Source organism: Spermophilus citellus (genome assembly GCF_964194105.1).
Source record: "Spermophilus citellus genome assembly, chromosome: 5".
NCBI lineage: Eukaryota > Metazoa > Chordata > Mammalia > Rodentia > Sciuridae > Spermophilus > Spermophilus citellus.
The window spans coordinates 135,488,460-135,512,927 of record NC_138186.1 but is presented as its reverse complement, the minus strand read 5'-3'; the positions used below and the strand labels follow the sequence as shown (position 1 = coordinate 135,512,927).

The 24,468-nt window shown below is 35.5% G+C and overlaps 1 protein-coding gene and 1 pseudogene across 9 annotated transcripts in view; both read left to right on the top strand.

The window, feature by feature from the left end:
- PTPRK (protein tyrosine phosphatase receptor type K) overlaps positions 1 to 24,468 on the top strand; it is a 572,160-nt gene that overhangs the window by 225,851 nt on the left and 321,841 nt on the right. The window lies entirely within an intron of this gene.
- On the top strand, positions 12,567 to 13,441 carry LOC308649123 (actin-related protein 2/3 complex subunit 3-like; annotated as a pseudogene). The gene has a single exon. The product of its transcript is annotated as an actin-related protein 2/3 complex subunit 3-like (transcript).

Sequence of the window (24,468 nt, the reverse complement as noted above, 5' to 3'; positions counted from 1 at the left end):
ACAGAATTAATCACTGGAGCTGAGATTCAGATGGAAAATGGAAGCAAGCCAACATATTGATGATAAGAAAGATCCACGGTCATGAACCTGAGGACAATGACACCAGAGAGGGAATTTCACACTTTTTAATTCAAAAACACTAAGGTATCTGCTGAATGTTAAGGAAGTCTTAGTTTTCAAAGCTGGCTTCAACTAAATTACATAGTTAATGTTAACTGACTATACAATATGAAGGAGAGGGTTCCTCAAGAGTATTATAAAGATAAACGTTTTTCTGAAAGAGCTTATAATTTAGTACAGAGGGTTTTAAATATTTTGGTTTCTTTCATATTCTTTATTTGAGAGATATCTTACTTAAAATTTCAAGGTTAAATGCGGAACCAGAAACATCACTAAAAGTGGCATGGAATTCGTCACAGGTATTGGATTTCATGCTCTTCTGTCTCCTACACCATTTATTCCATACTCCCTTAAATTAGTTCTTAAAGTATCAACATAAAAATTCTGGGATTCATTAAAACACAAATAGAAAATTATTATTTGAGAAAGTGCTCCCTGCAAAATTGAACATGCACTTGAAAATCTTTTTCATATGAAGTAGGGAAATGATTTAGGTTAGCTTTTTTATTATTATAGCCAAAGGTTAGACTTATAGATTTCAAAAAAAAAAAGTACAGTGGATTAACACAAAATGTATTTAATGTGCCAAAAAGATGTTTCTGTGCATCCATATTTATGAAATAAAATGAAGAGAATCCAGAAATGGGAACAACTAATGAATAGACAATGAAATAAAAACTAAGTTTTGCTGACCCAAAAGTAATCAAGTGTCAAAAAGAAAGCTACCACAGAGCCAGAGAGATGATTAGACATTGTGTTTCAAGGAGAAAGCTCCAGGAGAGGTTTGGATGAAGGAGCCATAGCTCAATGGTCAGTAAAATAGTAGGGGTTGATAAAACAGAAAGCAGATATCCCACTTTGAGAAGAAGAGTAGACATTTGGATGAAAAGAGAATGTTTGGATGACAGCCACAGAGTAATAATGATCAAATGAGGGCTTTTAAAGAAAGAGAGTACTTGAGCATATTTATAAAACACTAATGGAAAGGAGCAAATGGAGAAAGATAAAGAATCAGAAGAAACTGATGATGAATGGAATGAGATCGACGAACGTTCCTAGTCAAAAGATAGAGCTGGCTATGAAAAAGTGAGGTCCGCTAATCTAAGGATGATGGAGAGGAAGTAAAAACATTGATGATGTGTAGACATTTTTTAGCTTTGTAGCAAGAAGTTAAGGGTGGTGGTGTCTGATTTCTCTTGATAAAGTTTGAGATAGGAAGCTTTACTGCAGGATGTGAGGTTGAGGAATAGGGGGAACAAAGAATCAAAGTTACAGGTAAGAGAGGAATTTAGATGTTCAAATATGGAGCTTAAGGTAGATCAAGGTTTGGAAGTCTCTCTGAGGTGAAAAAGCAGAAAGTAAAAGAGATTTTATATTATTATGCTTGGACGAAACTGTCCAAGCTTTAGCAGGATTAACTGCTAGGGGAGTTTTCCTCCTGATAAAGAGTTTTCAAACATTTAACAATAAACAGGTAGTACCACACTGCAATTCCCTGTAGAAGGAAAAGAAATAAGGTGATTTCCAAGATTAAGTCAGTTCACTGCCTGGAGACATCTCTAGGTCTGGCAGAATAAAAGGAACCCAAAAGAGAAGCTAGCACCATCACAGAAGGGAGGGTAATGAGATCAGAGTTGAGTGAAAATCTGTGGAACAGAGAACTGGGAGAAAGACACTGCGCAGAAAGCAAAAGCCCCAGAGCTTCGCAGAGGGAATGTTTGCAGATTGGCTGCACATAGGTGAAAATCCAAAGCGCAGGATAAGGAAGCACTAGAAATTGATGGGACAAACAATTCTCAAAATTCAGAAAGAACTGGGAGTAGTTTGTGTTCCCAATAGCCAGGGTGGAAAACCTTCATAGTATAAAGGACCTAATTGAGTGCATGAAGCAATATCAACTTATATTGAGGTTCAATTGCTTTTCTCAACAAGCTTCTCTGGGCCCACACTAATAAAGCTTAAAATCAGTCCTTGAGGTGATGATGTTGATTCATGCATATGAGTGTTTCTCTGCCTTCAAAAAACAAACAAAAAGAAAATAAACAAAAAATAAAACTCAACTTTCTTTAAAGGTTTATGGCAAAATCCAGCACCAAACAAAATAAAATCCATAATGTTTAACATCCATCATAAAAATTAGCTCACATGCATAGAAGCAGGATAATATGAACTATAGTCTTGGGGAAAAAAATCAATACAAACCCACAACAGGAAGGGAGACTTTAGCAACTAGAGATGATAAGCAGCTACTTGATGTCATGTGCTCTAGAGAGAGGAAAATATCAGCATTTATGGAGAGAAATGGAACATGTAAAAATGAACCAAATGGAATTTCCAGGTACAGTTCTAGTTATTATGAGGTCATAGCAATAGAAATGATGCAAACAAGAAATGTGAAAAAATTTGAACAGTTGCAGTGAGCTGTGGGTATCAGGTGGTCTAACATGTAATTGAGGCTTCACAAAATAAGAAGAGAACAAGTTTTCTAAATTTGATGGGAACTAAACACACATCAAAAGCAAAATGAATGCAAATCAGAGTAACTGTTGAGAAGACCATGCCATGGTATCTCATAATAAAGTAACGGAATACTAGTGTTGATAGCTTTCTTTTCTTTCTCTCTCTCTCTCTCTCTCTCTCTCTCTCTCTCTCTCTCTCTCTCTCTCTCTCTCAAAGAAAAAAGGTATTGTTACAACTACTTACTGTGAAGGTTTATCCTTGTAGTAAATTCAGACAGAGAGAAGCATGCAGGGTGGAATCTAACAATGGAGACATCTTCCAGAGGACATGTGGAATGGGGTTTTTGGAAGGAAGAGGAAGGGAATCATGAGCTTACATAGAAGAAGTAAGAGGGATTTTCTGGTGCCTAAGGATTATCATGATTATAATGAATGACTCCAATTTTCCTAACCTGAGCTATTATATTTTGATGATAGAACCCACTGAGATTCTGAGTTACCAACATGATCTCAGAATATTGATGCACAAAGTTGGTAAAAATTAGTTTGTAGCTGGTTTTATAAAAAATTGGTGAGACGATAATAATCTTAGTATTGTGCATGTATAGGTTATTGATATGAAAGCTCAGAATAAATAAGGATTATATTTGCTTAACTAAACTTTATATTCTCATTACATATTATAATGCCAAGCACAAGCTTGGGTTAAGATATTTAATGAACTTTTCCATACTCTTCTTAATAGGTGATAATCATTCAATTCCAGAAATAAATTAAGATTTAAAAATATATGCAAGCCTTCCACATTTCCCAGTCCATATAATGCAGCAACAATTGCCTAAAGTTCTGTTAAAAAACTGCATGTAGAGCCTTACAGAAATATTATTTGCAGTCTAGTGTCCTTAGTCATAAGAGAAGATGATTCTTCTGACCTTCTTTGTATGTTATAAAATATAAATTGAGATCCCTCAAAATTATAAAATCTTGTGTACTTTATAAAATGGTCTGTAAATGCATCTTTTCTATGAATATCATGCACCTTTTTAAGGTAGGTTATTGTGGGTTTTGTCCTTCCAAACTCTGGTGAAATCAAGAATAATGTTCATAAATTTTATTGCATTTGACACCTTTAATTAAGTGAATGTTTGAAGCAGGGTGCCACTTGAGGCTAAGCTATGTAGGAAAGAGTCTCTGACCTCTTAGAACACACACATCACACACACACATATACACATACACACACACACACACATACACACACACACACACAGGTTGGTATCTGTAGTCATATTGGTTCATGCTAAGTGTCTTATAGCCCTGAATAATTCCAAAATTCTAATCTATAAAATCTAATCATACCTAAACTGTTATTTTCAGATACAGGAATGTAGACTAAAAGAAAGTATAAATAGAAGAATGTGAGGGTTTGGCAGGGCTGGCTCCTATGCATGGAGGTAGGGATCATCATAATGTGTAGAATATTGGATTTGTTAGAATTTACTCCAGACATCCTGGGGACAGGCAGTGACATTTAAAAAGGTGCTTTGGGAAGTGGACACTTTTAGTATATTACAGAAGTCCAGATTAAGTAGAAGTTAGGATTTGTTTTGAAACAGAAACTGAGAATGTAAAACATTGAATTAAATTGAATGAAGCCAGGTTGTGAAGAGCTATGAATTGTAAACCAGAAAGTTTGAGTCATATCCAGTTTTAAAAAAAATAAATTGAGATCCCTCTGAAGGCTTACCTGTACTGAATATTTTAAGATCGCCTTACTTCAGAATTTTTCTTCCTTCCTTCCTTCCTTCCTTCCTTCCTTCCTTCCTTCCTTCCTTCCTTCCTTCCTTCCTTCCTTCCTTCCTCTCCTCCTCCTCCTCCTCCTCCTTCTTCTCTCTCTCTGTTTTTTTGGCACACTTAGATTCTATGAAATCAGGCAGACTTCATACTTGACCATTTTAGTTTCATTGTTTCTACATAATGAATCTATTTTCTTAATGTATTAATTTTAAGTGTATGTTGTTGTTTTGTAGATTTCTTCTATTTATACTTTCTTGTAGCCTACATTCCTGTATCTGAAAATACCAGTTTAGGAATGATTACATTTTACAGATTCGAATGTTGGAATTATTCATTTGTACCAGGTGATGTTTAGAAATTTAATGGTAGTAAAAAAAAGATTTGCATACATAACTATATTCTTTTTAAGGATCCCCCTTCCAAAAAAGTAGTATTATTTTTGAAATACGAGAAGGCAGAAATATCTTCTCTGTGTTCTAATGATTGTGAATTCTTCTTATCAATAAAAAGTATTATTTTTTAAAGCTTCCCTAAAGAACTTTTGTTTCTCACCTGATATGTATTTCTGACTCCTATTTGGGCTCTCTTTTAGAGCTTCTTCTCTTGTTTCCCTGTCATCTTGTCATTTAAATTGGGGCAGCCCTGGAGGAAATGGTATGTGGAGGACATGTGCACAGGGAGGACTCTGCAACCCAGACAGGTGTGGAGTGAGCTATGGTGTGGGATGAGTGCAATCAATGTCAAGCTGGGTTCTGGCTGTTCCCTCCTTCCAGGAGGGACCTAGACAGTTGCCCAGGGACAGCCTGGCAAGTCTTAACCTGTGGCAGGGGCTGGCTTGCTGCATTACTTGCAGGAAAACACCATCCTTGTTGTGTTTGTGGGACCAATGCATTCATGTGCCCTGTACTTTATCAATTCTGTGATCTCTTTCAGTTTCTGTCTCATTCATTTTGATCCCAGCTACCCTTCCTCTTTTTACTCTTATAGCTATATTTTTCCTCTCTTTTTTCCCTTTCATCTCATATAAGTTCCAGTATAATAAATACACGGTACTCATAAACTATTTCCGCAAAGGCAATCACAGTAGTTTCTAAAGGTGTTTACTAATTAATCTTTATGGAATCCCTGTGAGGTAGATAGAGCTGGATAAGGCAATCAGCACATGATTCACTAGACCGTACTATCTCTCTATTATGATAGAGGATTATTATTATGTTAAAATGTTTATACACTGAGTACATAAATTTGTAGAGAATGATGTAAACCGAATCCCTTGGCAAAAATATGAACATGCCTGTAGCATAAAATTGCAATTGTGAAGCAAGTTTTATCAGCTTCTTTGTTTAAAGAATTATTCCAGATCCACACAGGAAAACTCTGTTGGATAGCTTGTTTCCTTTATCTTGCCTCTTGGAGAGCAAAAGGGGACAGTGAGCTACTGAACTGGGATTTCAGCAAGGGACAAACTCAGATTCTGGATAGCATTATTTTAAAATTACAACAGACTCCTCTGGCATGTGTGTGACTCACACACATGCATATAATAGCTTAATTGAGTTATGAGTAATTTTGTGTTGATATATTGATAATATGTATGGAAACCTAGTCGAGTGTTCTATCCTTTTTGAAGTGTTGAGTACAGATCCTCTGGATTTTCCCTTCTGCTAAAAAAAACACCCTGGAGACAGTTCCCCAGAGGAGAAGAAGATGTTTTAATTGAAAGCACTATACAGTCCTAAGGTGCCTGAGTATTTCCACCATGTGCCATATAGATTCACTGAGAACAAAGCAAATAAACCAGGAATGGAAAGAGCTGAAGAGGCAAGCCTTTGTTAGCACTTTCTCCCTCTCTCTATCTCTCTCTCCCTCCAATTTAAGCACATAGCCTTTTCTCCTCATCTTCCCTTCACCTTCTTGCTATTAAACACACTGGAAAAGTACAGCCATTGTTGGATTCATATTCCTAAACATGGAAGGTTGATTGGGACTCTTGGGTGTAGCAGCCCCAGAAATTAAGGAGTTGTGGGAAAAATGAGTTGGTGTACCAGGGTGTGGGCTCTGGTGTGCACCTCTCCACCTTCTACTAGGATTTAATCCTAGAGGGACATGTGGTGAGTTTGGAATTGGTGGGGGTTCAGTGTGGATATAGGGATTATTCCTTTATTGACCCAGGGGCCACAGGAATGGGATCCCCTATCACTGAGGTAGAGAGCCTTTTTTTTTTTTTTTTTCTGGGAAGAACTTAGGGGAGAATGGATTCCAATCTTCTGTAAGAACCTAATTCTGGACTAGGGAAGTGCTACACTTAGGGGAGTTTCTGGAGATTTTTCAAGAGGGAGATTGGGATGAGAAAAGTCAAATTGAAAAGGAATTCAGCTTAACTTTAGAGGCTTTCTGTTTATCTTTGAATGCCCTTTCTTCAGCCCATTTCACATTAGGAGAGACAAAAAAAGAGTAGGATATTGTATTCCTTATAAAATATGCTTAAAATGTGGATTTTTTAAAAATTACAAAATGACTGAAGATTATTTTCTTTACCATTGGACCTCAGAGTTCTTTCAGCACCTCCTGCCTTTGCCCTGTTTGGAGAAGTCCACATCTGGGCTTGCCCTGTTCTCTGCTCTTGCTCCCCCTGCTTGACCTTGGGTGGCCCTGTGATCTCTGACCAGCTCAGCAGGGTTCAGCAGAGTGGATCCTGTTTGCAGGGTCAGCATTATGTCAACTGTCTTTGTATATTGATGTAGAGAAATAATTGCTGCTTTGTGCTGTAATGTGGCCCCCTGTTTGCAAGTATAGATTTCCTTTGCTTCCTACAGTTCTGCTAGAGGGTCAAAATATTAAATCACTATCACCTAGATTGTTTCTCTCAAAGTTTCATTTGTTTAATAATCCAAGTAGTTTTTGAAAAGCATTATTCAAATCATATGCTACACAATGTAAGGAATATTGATTTAAAAGCTACTCTAAGTTTGAAATATCTAATGTAACTAATGTAATAGTATTTTCCAGATTTTTCTAAATGTCTTTCTCATAGCTGCAACCATATCCTGTTTTTAAAAATTTAAATGTTTTAATGTAATAAAGTTCCCCATCTTATTTTGACATTGTTTTTGAGAGCATAATTTTCAAAGACTTTAAAACATGCTTAAGAAATTATTATAGTTCACTCACTTATTCTCTTCTTGAGTCCATTTTTTTTTTTTTGCTTACATTTTACATGCTTTTAAAAACATAGTCTATATTATTTCTGTAGACTTTCATTTTCCAAAGATGACTTTGGAACTCAGAAAGGATACTAATGAGCTGTATTGTTAAATTACTTTCTGAAAGTATTACGCTATCATAAGTTACTTTGTAAGTTTTTGTTTTATTAGGTAATATTATTTTCTTTGGTAAAATTTCTTGACAGACATTCACAATGAAGAGAAAGAAAGTGCTAAGTTTCTGGTTTCTAAAATTGAATAGGAACTATCTTAAAACTTATTCACTGCTTTTTAGAAGTTTCCTGGTGGCTATTATTGTGCTAATTGCCAGCCTTTGGGATGAACCTGGAAGGTCCTCCCCTAATACTCCAGGCCTAGGGGAGACCCTGGCTCCCTGGCTGTCAGGGAGGTTTGAATTGAGGGCTGGAGGAAATATTAAAACTGATAAGGAAATACCATAGTATAAATTTATTTTTTCAGATGTTAAGAGAGATGAGGACAATTTTTTTTTAAAAAAAGCCATACATTTGAATGTTTTAAAAATTAGTTTGCTACTACTAAATGAAAGCAGAATCTCTGTACATACACATACACACACTCAATGGGTCTTCTATAAATTAGTAATTAATAAAGTTTTTACTACCCAACTATGGGATTTTCTACACTCCTCTCACTGCACTAAAATTGGGGGCAGAGGGGGAGAGGCAGCAGAAATTATATAACTATGTTGTCAAAATTAAAATATTTTAAAGGATGCATTTTGCGGATGCATTTTGCATTTCCCTCTATGTCTAACTATCTGAAAAGTTTCAAAAGTCTCTTGGTCAGAGTACATCTTCCATTAATTTCAATTTTAAAAAATGAAGGAAAAAAAAACCCAAACAGCTCTTTGGTCTACTCTTAAAATATATATCTACTTGGCTTCCAACTGCATTGATCTCTATCAAAGTGGTTGTTGCCCTAATAGATTTAACTGATAAGCAATTTTGTAGTCTGCTAAGGAAAGCCATTCATTGGGGAATGAGTCCATTTACTTTGTGGTTTTAATTAAAGGTGTCTAATGCTGCAGTACCTGTTGCTTTTTCATTTTCTCAAACATCACAAATCAATATCTTTCTATTTTTCTTCATCTAGGATCTGGTTTATATTATTTTTCATTGTTGTTAATTAGAATCAGTCTGGATTACAAAGAACAATTTTAAGCACTGAACAAATTTTCCACAGGTCTCTCTGTGCACCCCTCCTTCCCTCCCTCCCTCCCAAATCTCTCCCTCTTCTTCTCCCTCTCTCCCTCTCCCTCTCTCCCTCTCTCTCTCTCCTTCTCTCCTTAAATTTGCCCTCTGCAGACATTTGTGAGACTTGTTTCCCTGGACTTCTCACTCCCTCATAGCCTACATGTGGTGCTTATAGTGTGAGCTACTTCTAGTCTAAGTAAATGCTGAGGATGATTAATGACCCTGTGGGAAAGCTAAACACACAGCACTTTGTGGACAGAAGACCAGATCAAACTGGTCCTGATTCTACTGCCATCCCTGGCCTCTTTGCTCAGGACTCCTCCCTAGACCCTTCTTATTAATGGTATGAAGTCTTCATTCTTTCAGTGTATGAATGTGTTGAAGTGTAATCACAGCACTGACCTGAGAAAGGGGGAGATTCGTTTTAAAGTCAAGGTTGTACATTGTTTCTAATTTCATTTTGTTAGATGCATCTAATTATCACAGCCTAAGAATTTTTATCCTAATTTTCTCAGCTAGTGCATTAGATATTCTTTATAATCTTGTTTGTGTTTGATAAGTATTAGCCAGTAATGTTCTCTTTCAAGTGTATGATAATAATAACAAATAGACTAATGCTAAAGGCTAAGCTCTGTGGCCTTATGCTGGAAGGCCCCTTCTGGGTTGGTAACAATGCATTAATCAAACCTTTCAATACAGAGGATAGGCTTGTCATAAAGTGACATTCTATGTTGTTATCCATCTCTCATTTCTGCATCTTGCCCATACGTGGGGGGTGAGAGATTAGCCCAATTCTTTATTAAAATGTAGACAAACTAAGAATTGCAGCATTTCTTTTACTATTGTTCTGCTCTTTGGGCTTTTCACTGGAAATATGTAGAAATTCTTTACTGAAAACATCATTAGAATTTCACTGGTAATTTGAAAACACTGATTTGTAGTTTTTTTTTTTTTTCTCTTCTGTATTTAAAATACTGGGGCTGTGTGTGTCCCCATGTTGTCATATCAAGTTACTTTTTATTATCCTCACTATTAGCAAATAGCTCCTTAGATCCTTCTGCAAATTATTCAACAAATAGTTTTAAGTTCCAGAGAAGGACCAGATACTTCTGCAAGGCTTGTCCATATTTTAGGATGCTACTTGTTTGGATTAGGAGACTGGCATTAATTCAGGCCTTGACCATTGGCTGAGATTGATTCATAAATCATGCTAGAATGTAATTTTAACCACAGAAATGAATGTGTGTCCTTTCCCCAACCTTTACTTCTTTGGTCAAGAGTCAGTTATGGGCTAGGCTGCCCAAACTCAATGTACACTCCCACCCCAACTATCGATCTCCTTTCAAAATCTGTCTCTATTATAACAATTTTGAGAGGCAGGATCAGCAGGAATATTGTTTTGAAGAACAGGTCACATATTTCATTAGGGCAACATGTGATTGTCTTCTGACCTCTCTTCTCTTTACCTTTATTTTCAGTGTTTTGACAGAGCTCCTGCATGCCTGTTCTCAAACAGAGGACAAAATATAATCACTTTTTGCATGACAGTTTTGTAGTTTCTTATCTTAATCAAAAAGTGACACATACGTTGACAAGTGCTCATACAACTGTGTTATTTTCTTTGGTGAATGTAATATGACTCTTCTTTTGAAAAGACCCATTCAATGAATTATCTTGGTTTAAGCTTCAAAGGTATTTTTTTTTAATAAAGCTTGCCTCTATGTTAAACATTGAATGTGTGTTTTATTGAATCACTTTCTTTATATACTTGAGTAGAAATCTGTTTTCCAGTTAGTAAAATGGAAATGCTGACACTAGTGTGTAGGAATGTAAGGAAAAAACTCTTAAGGTATGGGGTCAGTTAGACAAGATTTAGAAAAACTTTGTTTCTAAAGAAGTCTCTGTTCTTGTCTAGAAAGGCAATAACCGTTTGGCAGTAGGATTGCACCTTCAAATTTTTAGAGGGTACGAGCCTTATACACACAATTTCTTAAAATTTAGAGATTGTAAAAATCTGGGTATGCATTTAAATGGCACTGTTGAATAGTTTCATGCTGTATACCTTTTCAAGGAGCAATATTGAACTCATTGGTGCCCATACCTAAAAGACACAGTATCTGTTTGAAAGTAGGCATTCCCTTCTTCCTCTGTGTTTCCACATTACGTAAAACCCAACCCCAAATCAAACCAGATCTGCAGAGACTGGAAGAATGAATATATCAATTTTCTTCCCAACAGAATTGTTTTATAAAATCAATTTACACTGGGAGCCACTTGCCACATTTATTGCTAGAAAGATTAGAGCCAATTTATGGCTCTCTAATAAGAAGTGTATAAATGTTTACGGTAAACATTTGAACTTTATTCCTAGTTCTAGTTGATATCTTTATTCTCATTTTTCTCTCATTTTTTTCCTCTCAATTTTATACTTATGTAATTTCCTTGTGGTTAATGAATTCTTTCAGCAGTCAGTAGTTTTTCTATATTGGAGTCAAATAAATAATCAAATAAAAACATCTGTAGAAAAAAGGGTTATGAATTTATTTTGTTTTCAACTTCTGTGGTCAAAAATAATATTTCTTGTTGGGTGTGGTGGGACATGCCTGTAATCCCAGTGATTTGGGAGGCTGAGACAGGAGGATTGCAAATTCAAAACCAGGCTCAGCAATGGTGAGGCGCTAAGCAACTCAGTGAGATCCTGTCTATAAATAAAATTAGAAAAATAGGAATGGGGTTGTGTCTCCGTGGTCAAGTGCCCCTGAATTCAATCCCTGGCACACACACTCAAATAATAATAATAATAATAATAATAATAATAATAATAATAATAATAATATTCCTGCTGTCTTAAATAAAATATCCTGGTAAATGCTTTTAGTAGACATAAACAAATTCATGTTTATATTACTTATGGATATCATCAAACTTTATATGTGTTGCCTTAAGCAGAATCTTATGCTCTTGTCCATTGAATAATTTAGTATATTGATGTTTTTAATTAAGACATACTATCTTATATTAACAAATGATTAAAAATTTCGTCATGTAATATTTAATTAAATATTTAATATATTTTAGAGTTTAAATCAACTTTTATGTATATCATCCCATTTGTAAAATTATTTTACAAAGTTTTATATACATTGTAAAACTTAATATACATTACCCAATTTTAGATTGGTTAATATATTACCCCATTTTAGAGGACAAGTTCAGTTATGAATTGAGTTGTTAAAAAAAAAAAAAGACAAGACATGGGCTGGGATTGTGGCTTAGCAGTAGATCGCTCGCCTAACAGGGGTGGGACCTGGGTTCCATTCTCAGCACCACATAAAAAAAAGTAAAGGCATTGTGTTGTGTCCATCTACAAAAAAAAAAAAAAAAAAAAAAAAATCATATTCTCTCTCTCTCCTTTAAAAAAATATATATATATATATAAAAGAGAAACAAAGAATGTATAGTGTGGCAAAAATGTAAGATATTATATTCTGAAAGAAACTTAAAAAGTACACATAATTTGGGGCTGGGGATGTGGCTCAAGCGGTAGCGTGTTCGCCTGGCATGTGCGTGTCACTAGGTTGGATCCTCAGCACCACATTTTTTTTTTAAAAAAAGTACACATAATTTATCAAATACAACAAGTTGTCTTTTGGTTTCATGAAAATTTCATACTGAATTGGTCCTTAGAAAGCATTTTGTCTAGCCTTCTTACTTTATGGATGTAAACAACTGGAGTTCTGAAAAATAGTTTCACTTATGTGATGTTATGGTCCCCAGACCGGAAGCGCCACGCTTTAACTAGATCTTGCTCCTCTGAGTCCAGACCCCAGCGCCGCCAAGATGCCGGCTTACCACTCTTCCCTCATGGACCCCGACACCAAACTCATTGGAAACATGGCCCTGTTGTCTATCAGAAGTCAGTTCAAAGGACCTGCCCCTAGAGAGACAAAAGATACAGATATTGTGGATGAAGCCATCTATTACTTCAAGGCCAATGTCTTCTTCAAGAACTATGAAATTAAGAATGAAGCTGATAGGACCTTGATATATATCACTCTCTACATTTCTGAGTGTCTAAAGAAACTCCAAAAGTGCAATTCCAAAAGCCAAGGTGAGAAAGAAATGTATACCCTGGGAATCACTAATTTTCCCATTCCCGGAGAGCCTGGTTTTCCCCTTAATGCAATTTATGCCAAACCTGGGAACAAACAGGAAGACGAAGTCATGCGAGCCTACCTACAGTAGCTAAGGCAAGAGACTGGACTGAGACTTTGTGAGAAAGTTTTTGACCCTCAGAATGATAAACCCAGCCAGTGGTGGACTTGCTTTGTGAAGAGACAGTTCATAAACAAGAGTCTTTCAGGACCTGGGCAATGAAGGGCGCCTGGGCAGCCAGTCTCCAGCACCTTGGGCAGCATTTCACAGCAAGATGTATACGACCCTTTGCCTTTATCTCTTAAAGTTTTATACAGAAGCAAGAAGAGAGCATGACTCTACTTGAAAAGCTCTTGATCAAGAATTTGGGGGTTGGGGGTGAGTTGTTGAAGGATAACTTGAAATTTTATGCAGTATTAAGCTGGTGCTTAATAAGAATGAATAATAAAGAACTTTCTAAGGTTAAAAAAAATGTGATGTTACACACTTAGTTATTGACAAAGTGAGACTTTAAGTCATATCATTTGGCAACCAGTCCTGTTTTCTTGGTATTATGCCATGTCTTCTGTTGCTATAGTTCATTGTCATTCCAGAGTATGCGAATGAGCATTAAACTCCTTGTATTTGAGATCATAATCATCTGCTGTATAACTTCAAGTAGTGTTGTCTAATTCTTATTTCTGTTTTGTTATTTTTACTCTTTCCAGCCCTCCTCATTGTAATCATTCTTAAATTAAATTGTACTGCTCTCCCCTACCATTTGATCAGTGGTTTTCTCTTCACAGCCCAATATCCTCTAAGTGAAAATCCTGAGGCATAGGCTCTTGAATGCTTTCTTTACTCTTTCCATGTATCATTATGAAGATTGCCTGTTGTTTATAAATAAATAAATATCTGCAGTCAAGCAGATTTTTTAAATAGGTTAACCATCTCAGGTTTTGAACACTCCACTTCAAATGGAAATAACTTGGAGCACCTGAATGCAGAACAAGAGTGCAGGATTCAGAATCATCAGGGTTCATCAATCTTAGTTCTTTGTCATTTACCATGAGCTTGGTCAAGTGAGTCCATGTTTCTGAAGATTTGCGTTTTCATCTCCAAAATGAGAATAAAATCCATGTCATAAGTGTGCTGTTATCACTAAAAGGAGTGTTGGGCATGGCACTGTGCTAGTGAGGCACAAGGCCAGTGTGCCTGCTAAGTGCACATAGTGACATCTAACAGATCCATTTCCACTTGAAATAGGAACACACCTTGACTCCTAGTGTAACTGTAACTGTTGTATTACAAGGGGCTTTCAAGCACTGAATAATTTTAGTTGTCAGACTTTACCAATAACAAAAGGCCATGTTCATTTATATTGCTTTTGTTTGTAACTTAAACCATAAGCCTGTCTTTTGATATTTTTTTCTTAATAATCTTAAATGGTACAGAAACTCATTCATTTTAGCTAAATCAGGTGATTTCAGATTATGTTTCTTTGTAAACTGTCCTACAAATTTAATAGTATGATAACCTTGTTAATTTTTGTGAGGCATTTATGAGCCACTTGTTTGGACCCAGAAACAATTCTGGGAGCAACCTGAGTTTTTCTAAATCTAGGTGTGAATGCCACTGATTGAGTCTGTAGATCATCTGCCCATGAGGCGTAATGTGATTTTATTTAGGAGAATTGTAAATCCCAGGTAGAAGTTTTATTATGAGCCAGCTTATTTTAACATGCTCTCCAAAGCATTTTCAAATTGTTTTAATGATTACTAACTTATATTTATATGTCCACAGTATACTTCATGAAACACTGGATTATACTTCTAGTTTTCCAACTCTGTGTTCTAGAATGCACGTCTTCCGAGAAACTGAAAACAATAATAACAAAAATAATATTTTAGTATTATAGGCTGTGAACATCTTGTTAATTTGAAATAGTAGGTTTTTATTTAAACTTGCTATGCTATTGATCAATATATCTTTATTTTTCAAGTCCATCATTTTTAACTGAGATGAATATTTTCAATGCAAGGCCTGTACACCTCAATTTACCTTTCAATTTCAGAATCACTGACTTCTTTGCAAACTTGATGAGCATTTCCTTGGGCAATGTTCCCCACTGAAAGGTGTCACCAATTTGTTCTCACTCACATTTCTACTGTGCCACAAAAGAAAAACACAATGTCTTAGAAGGGGATTTCTTCTCAATCAGCCTCCCTCTCACCATGTAAAAGTTTTCTAATCCATCGTCCTTCCACTCTTCAGTGAGCTTGTTGATGGAGCATTCTCTTCACCTTAGATATCCAGGTCCCAGCAGGACTGCTGAAGCCTCCCCATCCTAAACAGGACCTCCATCATCACCCTGGTCCAGGACCTGGGAGCTAGGACCAGAAGCCTCACCGCTGTAGCACAGCTTCTGTCCCTGTCAGCCAACCAATATATCTTATTGTAAAAGAATTCAAGCAGATTTTGATAATGGAAAATTTGCATAATGAATATTTGACCTTTTAGTTGCGTAAGTTCAGTATTTTCTGTTATGTTCATTCTTAATGTAATACATTCAACAAAATATATTAGAAATACAAAAGGGGCCTTTGCTTATATCTACATGTATGTATTTGGGATAATGGGTCATAATTTCATAATAATACATCTTATTTGCTAAGCATCTTTTAAATTTTTGTAGTATGAAGAAAATTACAAAACTCATATTTTGTGGCTGTTGAGACATTTTGAAATACTTTGGTACTTCTCCATTGACTAGTATTCCTGATATGTCTTACTGAAATGCTTCTCAAGTGGAAAGTCCATGAGTACACTTTAGGGAGATGACCCTAGACATTCCTGTATCTCAAATAGAAAAACCATTGGTCCATGACATCTAGATATATTTTGGTCTTGAATTCATTTTTAAAGTGATTACAGCAGAGGGTGTTGAAATTGAGACTGTCAGTTTGAAGGAGTTTTAGATGTCCAGACTCATAATCTTTTATTTGGCAATTCAGAGTCTTGTAAACTTAATTTTGCACAGTCCATTTGGGAGGAAGAACTTTGGGTTGCATAGAATGGGTTCTAGGACTCCACAGAGATTAAGTACCACTGACTTCTGCAAGCAGTTGATATTTTCTTTAATGTCATACTAAAAAGGAATTAATTGTCTATTATTTTAAACACGTTTTAATGACTAGTTCATATGTGGATAAATCCATTATAATTAACTTATGCAAAACTTCATTATAGTTGCTATTGGGTCTCTTGTTTTAGGAAATTGAATTGCAACTACATTAAAGCCTGCTATTAAAATAATACTTTTTGTTTTATCGATAACTTCACCATAAACTTTCAGTTTGAGATTAATTTTAAGTGCATTTGTTCCAACTATTCCCAGTAAAGTGAATAAACTAGCCGAATGTGCTAAAGACTCAAAGCATTGGCCAGAGATTATGCATCAATAATCTTGGAAGAGAACCAGAAGTTTTATAATAATCACAGTTAGCCAAGCCTAAGTAATGATTCCTTCAAAGTTGAGAACACTAGTGTGCTAGCATCTCATGAATGCTTTAAACTTTGATTGAGGAGGGGGGCTTCTGAGCTTAGGCCAGAGTACCCATAGGGATTTGCACCTGATCAGACCTTTCTTTTTTTGAGTAGTTAATAGCTGCTTCTGCCAGAAAACCAGATCAAAGCATAGCAGGGGAGATTAGTACATTGGTTTTATCAGCCATTTTCCAGCTACAGCTCTTACAAAGCTGATAACAGGGTGGGGGTAAATGAAATCATCTGCTCTCAACCTCCCTGTGGTGCTTTCATCTTGATTTGTTTAAGAACCTGGGAGGACCACATCTACAGTGTAGACACCTGGTCAGTCCCCTCTCTATCCCTGTCAGAGTTTAAAGCACTTAAGTGGTAATCACTACTCTGACTGGGGGCAGTTGGGTACCATGTTTTCTTTGCTTTTGACTTGGCAACCGCTGTGGCTCCTTCAGCACCTGGTCCTCTGCCAGCCATCTCTGTTACCTTGGATTGACTTCAGAAGACTGTTTTTGAGGTTTGTGTTTCTTTCACTATTATCAAGGCAAACTGTCTCAGCTTCTATTCCCTCCCTCCATAGACTGCGGAACTCATGCAGCCTTTGTCCTTTTTATTCCTTCAAGGCTGCTCCCAATGTTAAAGACCCAAATAAAGCAAATCTTACTTGCCAAAAAATGACAATTGAAGTCAGAATCATAGCCCTTGAGGATAAAAAAAAAGAGACCTTAGCTACCCAGTCCTGCCCTTTCCTTTTATATAGCATATCTGTGACTTAAAAAACAAAGCAGGAGTTAGACTTTTGGTCTCATGATACCTGATTATCACACTGATTTCTCTAAGACAAGATTCTGTGCTGCCTACGTTTAAAGAGAATGAGTCCTGACATTCATTTTATTTCTCCTTTTGGGATGAGAAACAAAATTCTCTTGAATAGCATTTTGAAGAAAATAGGGATCATCTACAATAATTCCACTTGGGTATGGTGGTGCACTCCTGTAATTCCAGCTACTCAGGAATCTGAGTCAGGAGCATCACAAGTTTGAGGCCAACAACTTAGCAAGACCCTGTCTCAAAATAAAATTTTTAAAAAAGGACTAGTGTGAGGGCTGGAGCTCTGGCTCTGTGGTAGAGCACTCACTTGGCACGTATGAGGCACTGGGTTCTATGCTCAGCACCACATAAAAATTAAAGGCATTGTGTCCACCTACAACTAAAAAAATACATATTAAAAAAAAAGGACTGGGGATGTATCTTAGTGGTAAAGAACTCCTAGGTTTAATTCCTGGTTCTGCTAACAATATAAATAAATAATAATACAATGAAATAACTCTAAAAATAGATTGTTAAGACTACAAGATGCTGCATAACACACCCTCTCCAAAACCCATGTGTAAATGATATTTCTAATCTTTCTAACATTATATTGTACACGGAAGATTTTTTAGAATTGGATATAGTGAAAATGCAGCTTTCATGGGTCTATTCCCTAAAGACCTAACAAGAGCATGCTACAGGGACACTGCTACATCGATGTTCATAGCAGCACAATTCACGATAGCAAGATTGTGGAACCAACCTAGAAGCCCTTCAATAGATGAATGGATTAAAAAAATGTGGCATTTATACACAATGGAGTATTACTCTGCAATAAGAAATGACAAAATCATAGAATTTGGAGGGAAATGGATGGCATTAGAGCAGATTATGCTAAGTGAAGCTAGCCAATCCTTAAAAAACAAATGTCAAATGTCTTCTTTGATATAAGGGGAGTAACCAAGGACAGGGTAGAGACGAAGAGCTGGAGAAGAAGAATAACATTAAACAGGGATGATAGGCGGGAGGGAAAGTGAGAGTTAAGGGAAATTGCATGGAACTGGAAGGTGAGCCTCAGGGTTATACACAATTACATATAAGAGGAAAGGAGGAGTAGGAGAAAAATTATATAAGTGGAAGAAACGATTTATAGTAGAGGGGATGGAGAGAGAGTAGGGGAGGGGAGGGGAGGGGAGGGGTGAGGGGACAGTGGAGAATGGGATAGACAGCAGAATACATCAGTCACTAGAAAAGCAATTTGTAAATCAATGGAAATGTAACTGATGTGACACAGCAATCTGTATACGGGGTAAAAATGGGAGTTCATAACCCACTTGAATCAATCTGTGAAATATGGTATAATAAGAACTATGTAATGTTTTGAACAACCAACAATAAAATAATTAAAAAAAAAAAAAGACTACAAGATGCTGCATAACACACCCTCTCCAAAACCCATGTGTAAATGATATTTCTAATCTTTCTAACATTATATTGTACACGGAAGATTTTTTAGAATTGGATATAGTGAAAATGCAGCTTTCATGGGGAATATGTTTATAATACATAGCTGCACTTTTTTAATAGTGAGTGCTAATTATGGTACTATTTGTAGCTTTGTCAGGTTGGTGAAAAGTGAAGTATAACAATAGAATTTAAAATATCTGGATCTCTGAATCACTACAACTCAAAGTACTATTTCTAACATACTGAAACCTTTAGAGTCAGATTTAAGCACTGCCATTTTTCTCATTTTAAAAGAATATGATGTTGTGCTTTTAGATAATTTCTCATATATTCTCAGCACAAAATCATATATGAGGACTGGGGTTATGGCTCAGTGGTAAAGTGCTTACTTATCACGTGTGAGGCACCAAGTGTACTCCTCAGCATCAAATAATAATAATAATAGTAATAATAACAATAACAATAATAATAATGATGTTATAAAAAGGGTTTTAAAAATCCTAGATGATTTGTAACCTTTGTATTTAAATGATTATATTTGTGTATGGTTACATGTTTGCATTTTTGTCAATTGTTGATGTCAAAATCTACATTGGTATGATGGGAACGCACAATCTGCTTCACAACTTACGTGTTTTATGACATGGTTTCCAAGAAACCAGTATGGCCCCAAAGCAAGAGCTGCCTGTTATGGGCTAAGGATAATCGACTAGCAGGTACAGTCAGCAGAAAGGAAGGTTAATTTAATTGGTTTAAAGACTCTTGCAGCCACAGAGAATGTTAAATTGATTTCGTTTCACTACATGGAGAAAATGCAGCATATGATACAAGGGGACTTGCTTTTAGAGAATGTATTTTTTCATAGATTATATTTGATTTTAGGAAACTGGAAAATAACTGTCTGAAATGATTAGACAGTCCTTTTCATATGCCATTTCTTATCCCTAAGACATATGTAAGGTAGTAAAAGAAATGCACATAAATGAAGATTTTTACCAAAATATAGCTGGAAATTTTATGTTTTTAGCTATCTGTAATTTATTTTATTTATTTTATAAAAACTTCTGTTTGGTTTCTCATTTTAACATTTGTATTTATCAAGACTCCATGATATGGAGTCTTCCTACATTGCCTATGCTGGCCTTGAGCTTCCATACAATTGCCTCAGCCTCCATTTACAATATGTAAATTTACTATTTATATTTAATTTTACATTCTAGTTATATTCCAACTTCCTTATGTCTGTGACACAACCATAAAGAGAGTCTTTATGACCAGCAAGTTTATAGCTACAATTAGCTCAATCTTCATACAATGTGAACCTCTCCACCTTTTTCCATATTAAAATCAGCTCTTGAGACTCATGTTTTCTTTGTAATTTGTTTCATACTCAGAGACCCCCTCTGTTCTCACCATCACCTGGAGTGGTGATCGTGCATCTCCTGCATGGCCTCCCTGACCATCAGTAGCCTAGGTTTGCGCATTCTGCAAACTGCTACTGAATAATTATTTTTAAACACTTTCATTGATTATGAGGATTCAGACCATTTTCCAGATTCTTGGGCTTCTCCAATCATGACTTCCTGTGAATCAACCTGTGACCTTTTGAGCCTCTTTAGTTTCACTGGGCAGTTTGTCTTCTTCCTTTCAGTAGCTTTATGTGTATAGATTTATCATAACCCAGATAATATTCTCTTGTAAGCACCCTTATGTTTCTGGTCTCTGGCTTTCTGACTGTTGGGGTAGTCTTTATTTTAGCTTTGTCTCGCAATGCCCCACAGCACTGCCTGATACTTCATAAATAGATGGTTTTTTTTTTTTTAAGAGATTTTTCTTCTACTGAGGATGAGAACCATATATTCTATTTTACTCTGTCTTTTTGATGTTGCCTTACACAGTGCTTGGCACAAAATTGGTGATAAAATTAAGAATCTCCCTTAGGTCTTTATTTTAGTTTCTTATGTATTCTTGATTTATGTTATGTAATGATTTTTGTTTCACAGATATTTTCCTGTATAAGACATTGTCACCTTTATCACTCCCAATAAATATCCCATAATTCTTTTTCTACATTTAATTGTGAGAATTTAGTTTTTCTTAATACTTATAGGTATGCTGCATTTGCCTATAGTAGTTGGTACATGGTTAGGCTATTTAGTTCTTAGTAATGGAAAAATTAATGAACTTCGTCAATGAAGTAGCTATGGTTTTGCAGGACAATTAGTTACCAATTCCCTCTTCTTATAAGATTGATAAACTCCAGAATTTTAAAGCTGAATTTTAGAGGCCATTTCATTAAACTACCTTTATTTTATTAAAGAGAATAAATTCATGCCCTCTGGGACTTTGCTGGAAGTAATTAGCCCTTAGCATGTGAGATCCGAGATACTTATTACCAGGTTGTTCTCTCCTGTCTGATTTTACTTGACAAGGATATTACTGATTGATGTGGTTTCTCTTTCTGTAGGTGACATCACAGTGATAGTTTATTGCATATTATTTCATCTGAATAGTTTCTTTTGATGAGGGCAATAGTAGTCATTGAAGGAAATGATTGAAGAAAATCACATAAGAGATGTACAGTCTCAAGTCATGTTCATTAAGAGTTCACATTTACATTTTATTGGTGGGAAGCAAATGATAAGACTAATGATTATTCCTTCAGGAGTGTTAACATACAATTCCTATTTCTTGCCAAGGTGAGAAAAGAAATTTGTAAAGTATCTTTCAATAAAATATATTAAACCCTCTGCTTTTGTTGGTAGACATTGATGAATATTTTATGTTCTTTTAGTAGAATTTAGGTAGAAAAGAATAAAATAATAAGAATGGGTTAAATGTATTGAAACTTTTATTTTAGATGACCATGTTGAAGGGATACTTAGTACTGCAGAAAAAGGATTAACTTAAACTTATTTGATCAGGTTCTTGTATGATAATTTAATGAGAATCATTGTGTTTTAGAGATTGTAAAACAAATGAATTGTTAAAAATAATTTTACTGTTCACTGGCTTACAGTGATTATTACAGAATAATGACTTTGAATTGGTAGTGCAGTCGGCAAATATAAGTAAACTGTTTTGTTCCTTATGATGGTCTTTCTGAATATAAAACCATTTCCAAAAAGGCAGAAATCACAAGCCTTTCTAGTAGTTTTCTGTCTTCTTTTATATAAGCTTTTATTAATGGTTCTCTCACTTTGCACTTTTGTGTTTCTGCTCATGTAGAAAATATGTCTTTTCTTATTCAGTAATGGATGATCCTTGGAATTTTGTGACAAATGTGGTTTAATTTAAATCATCATCATCAATTTAATAAGCACCTCAGGTGATACATTTTTAAGAAAATTATATCATGAAGCAAAATGTGTTTCTCTGGGGAATAGCAATGCTTATGAGATAATTCCACACCTCTGGGGCATATGAATGGGAAAGGCACAAGCAAACCTATCTTTTCCTCTGACAAAATGATTATTTCACAATAACTGAGTGATTTCATTCCAGTCTTCCCTGTCATGCCATCCAATTTCCCCCACTATTCTGGGAGGCTGAGAGTAATAGAATTTTTTTTTTGTGTGTGTATAAAAATATATGCTGGTGGTTTTATGATAGTTCAGTATACATTATGACCAAACTTCACATTCTTTATAATCACTAGGAAATAAGAATGGTGCATTAGCACATGCAGATAAACTACTAGAGAATACAGATGTTTTTTCCTTCAGTTTTTTTTTTGTTCATGCCTTTCCCAAGAAGAATCGCCAGATTTCCTATTGTAGAAATCATGTATTTGAAGTCAGTCTACTCCTATTGACAATTTTGATGTGAAGTTTTGTGCTTTTGAATGTATCCTAGGCATATTGAAGATGATAATTAACATAGGTCCTCAGTGTTTAAAGGAATGTCTGTAACCACAGTCCCAGGCCTAGAGACAAGGGTATTCTTGCTCAATTACTTTGTATAAACTTTTCTGAGGAAGCTGTTTCGTGAATTATTAATAATAGCTAAATATTAGTGGAAGAGTTACAGGATTTTAGAGCATGGGCTTTAGGATCAAGTCCACTTATAATGAAATCCCACCAGAGTCACTTGCTATTGCTTTCCTTGTACACTGATTGTGTCTAGGCTTCAGTTTGTACAGAATTGCCTAAGGCACTGTCTGGCAGATATATGTGCAATAAAGAGTAGCAATTGCTTTTTCCTTCTCACATTGGCCATCACATTTAAGTTTGATTGGAGTATATGTGCTGGCTGGGTGCGTGGGGTCAATGTGGTTATTAATAGCGTTTCACAACAAATGGAAATAAGAGCACACAAGCATTTGGTTCTAAGTCCATGGATGAGTCATTTGAGATTCCTGATGTTTTAATTACTTTAGAATACAATATCATGTTTATTAAATTATATAATTAGGGCTAATTTTTATTTGTTTCACATGTACATGTGCATGTGCATTATATTCTTATTTTTATTACGAACACAAACAACAAAAAATAAGGAAGAGTCCCTTCCATCTCCCAGAGTAAATCAGTTTTAATGATAAAGCACCTATAAGTTTTAGTGAAATAATAAATAAGATAGAGATAAAGGAGAAGATGTAATATATTCCATAATTTATTGACTCTCCGAGTGATTTCTCTTCTGGGTAAATTTGCTGAAGAGATGAGTTAAACTTTTCCTTGTAAAAAAGTATATTTATGATTGGTAGGTGAATCACAGACTTTCCCCTTTTCCATTTGCTTCCTACTGACTCATCACTGATGCTGATTTGTTAATTTCTGAGTGTACATAAATATGTGGGTATTTTTGTTTTCTCCTGTTTGTGACAAGTAAAATGTCAAAATTAGCATTTAATTAGCTATATGATTTTATAAGAGTTTTATCAGATGAGTAACATAATATTCCATGTCAAAATAAATAATGCAGTGTTTCTTAATGATATTTGATTATTTCTATAACAAGGTGAGATTAATTTTCACCCATATTGCTTAGCAATTTCTTTTTTCCCTAGAAAGAGTACTCTCTTCTGCATTCCTTCACATCTCACTTTAATTTTGTGTTTTTACTTATTCCACTTCTAAGTTCTCTTGGCTAGGCAAGTGTGGAAATATAGTTTCAAGAAATACATAAAACTTTCTGAACTGAGTCTTTAGCACAAGTTTGGTTTGTATCTGCATCTGGTAGGGCATTTCCTTCATTTGATGTCTCATGTCCCTGGTTGTGTTATCAATACCCTGGTCTTATGGATATGTTGCCTTTAGCAGGGGGTGACATAGAATCATGATCCTGGGAAAGATCTTGGGTATTATGGTTCAATGAGTAAACTTCACAGAGGAAACCCATTTACTTAAGCCCTCAATTACTGTCTGACCACTGGAAAGTGAAGAGAAACAGACTTTTTTTTTTAACTATTTGCTATGTAATAAACATTCTGCAGCATATATACTAATATTCTTTATAATTCAGAGAATAACACATCTATGTCCTTCCATAGCTTCAGAGCCTGACTGTCCTCTGCATTTGATTCTTGTTCTGTTTCTACAACCTCCTACCACACTTTCAGGCAAGAAAATTTGTTTGCTACCTCAGTCCCTTCAGGTGGCTATATAACAAAATACCACTAACTAGATAACTTATAAACAACAGAATTTCTCAGTCTTGGAAGCTGTGAATGCCAGAATCAAAGTTGACAGGTTTGGT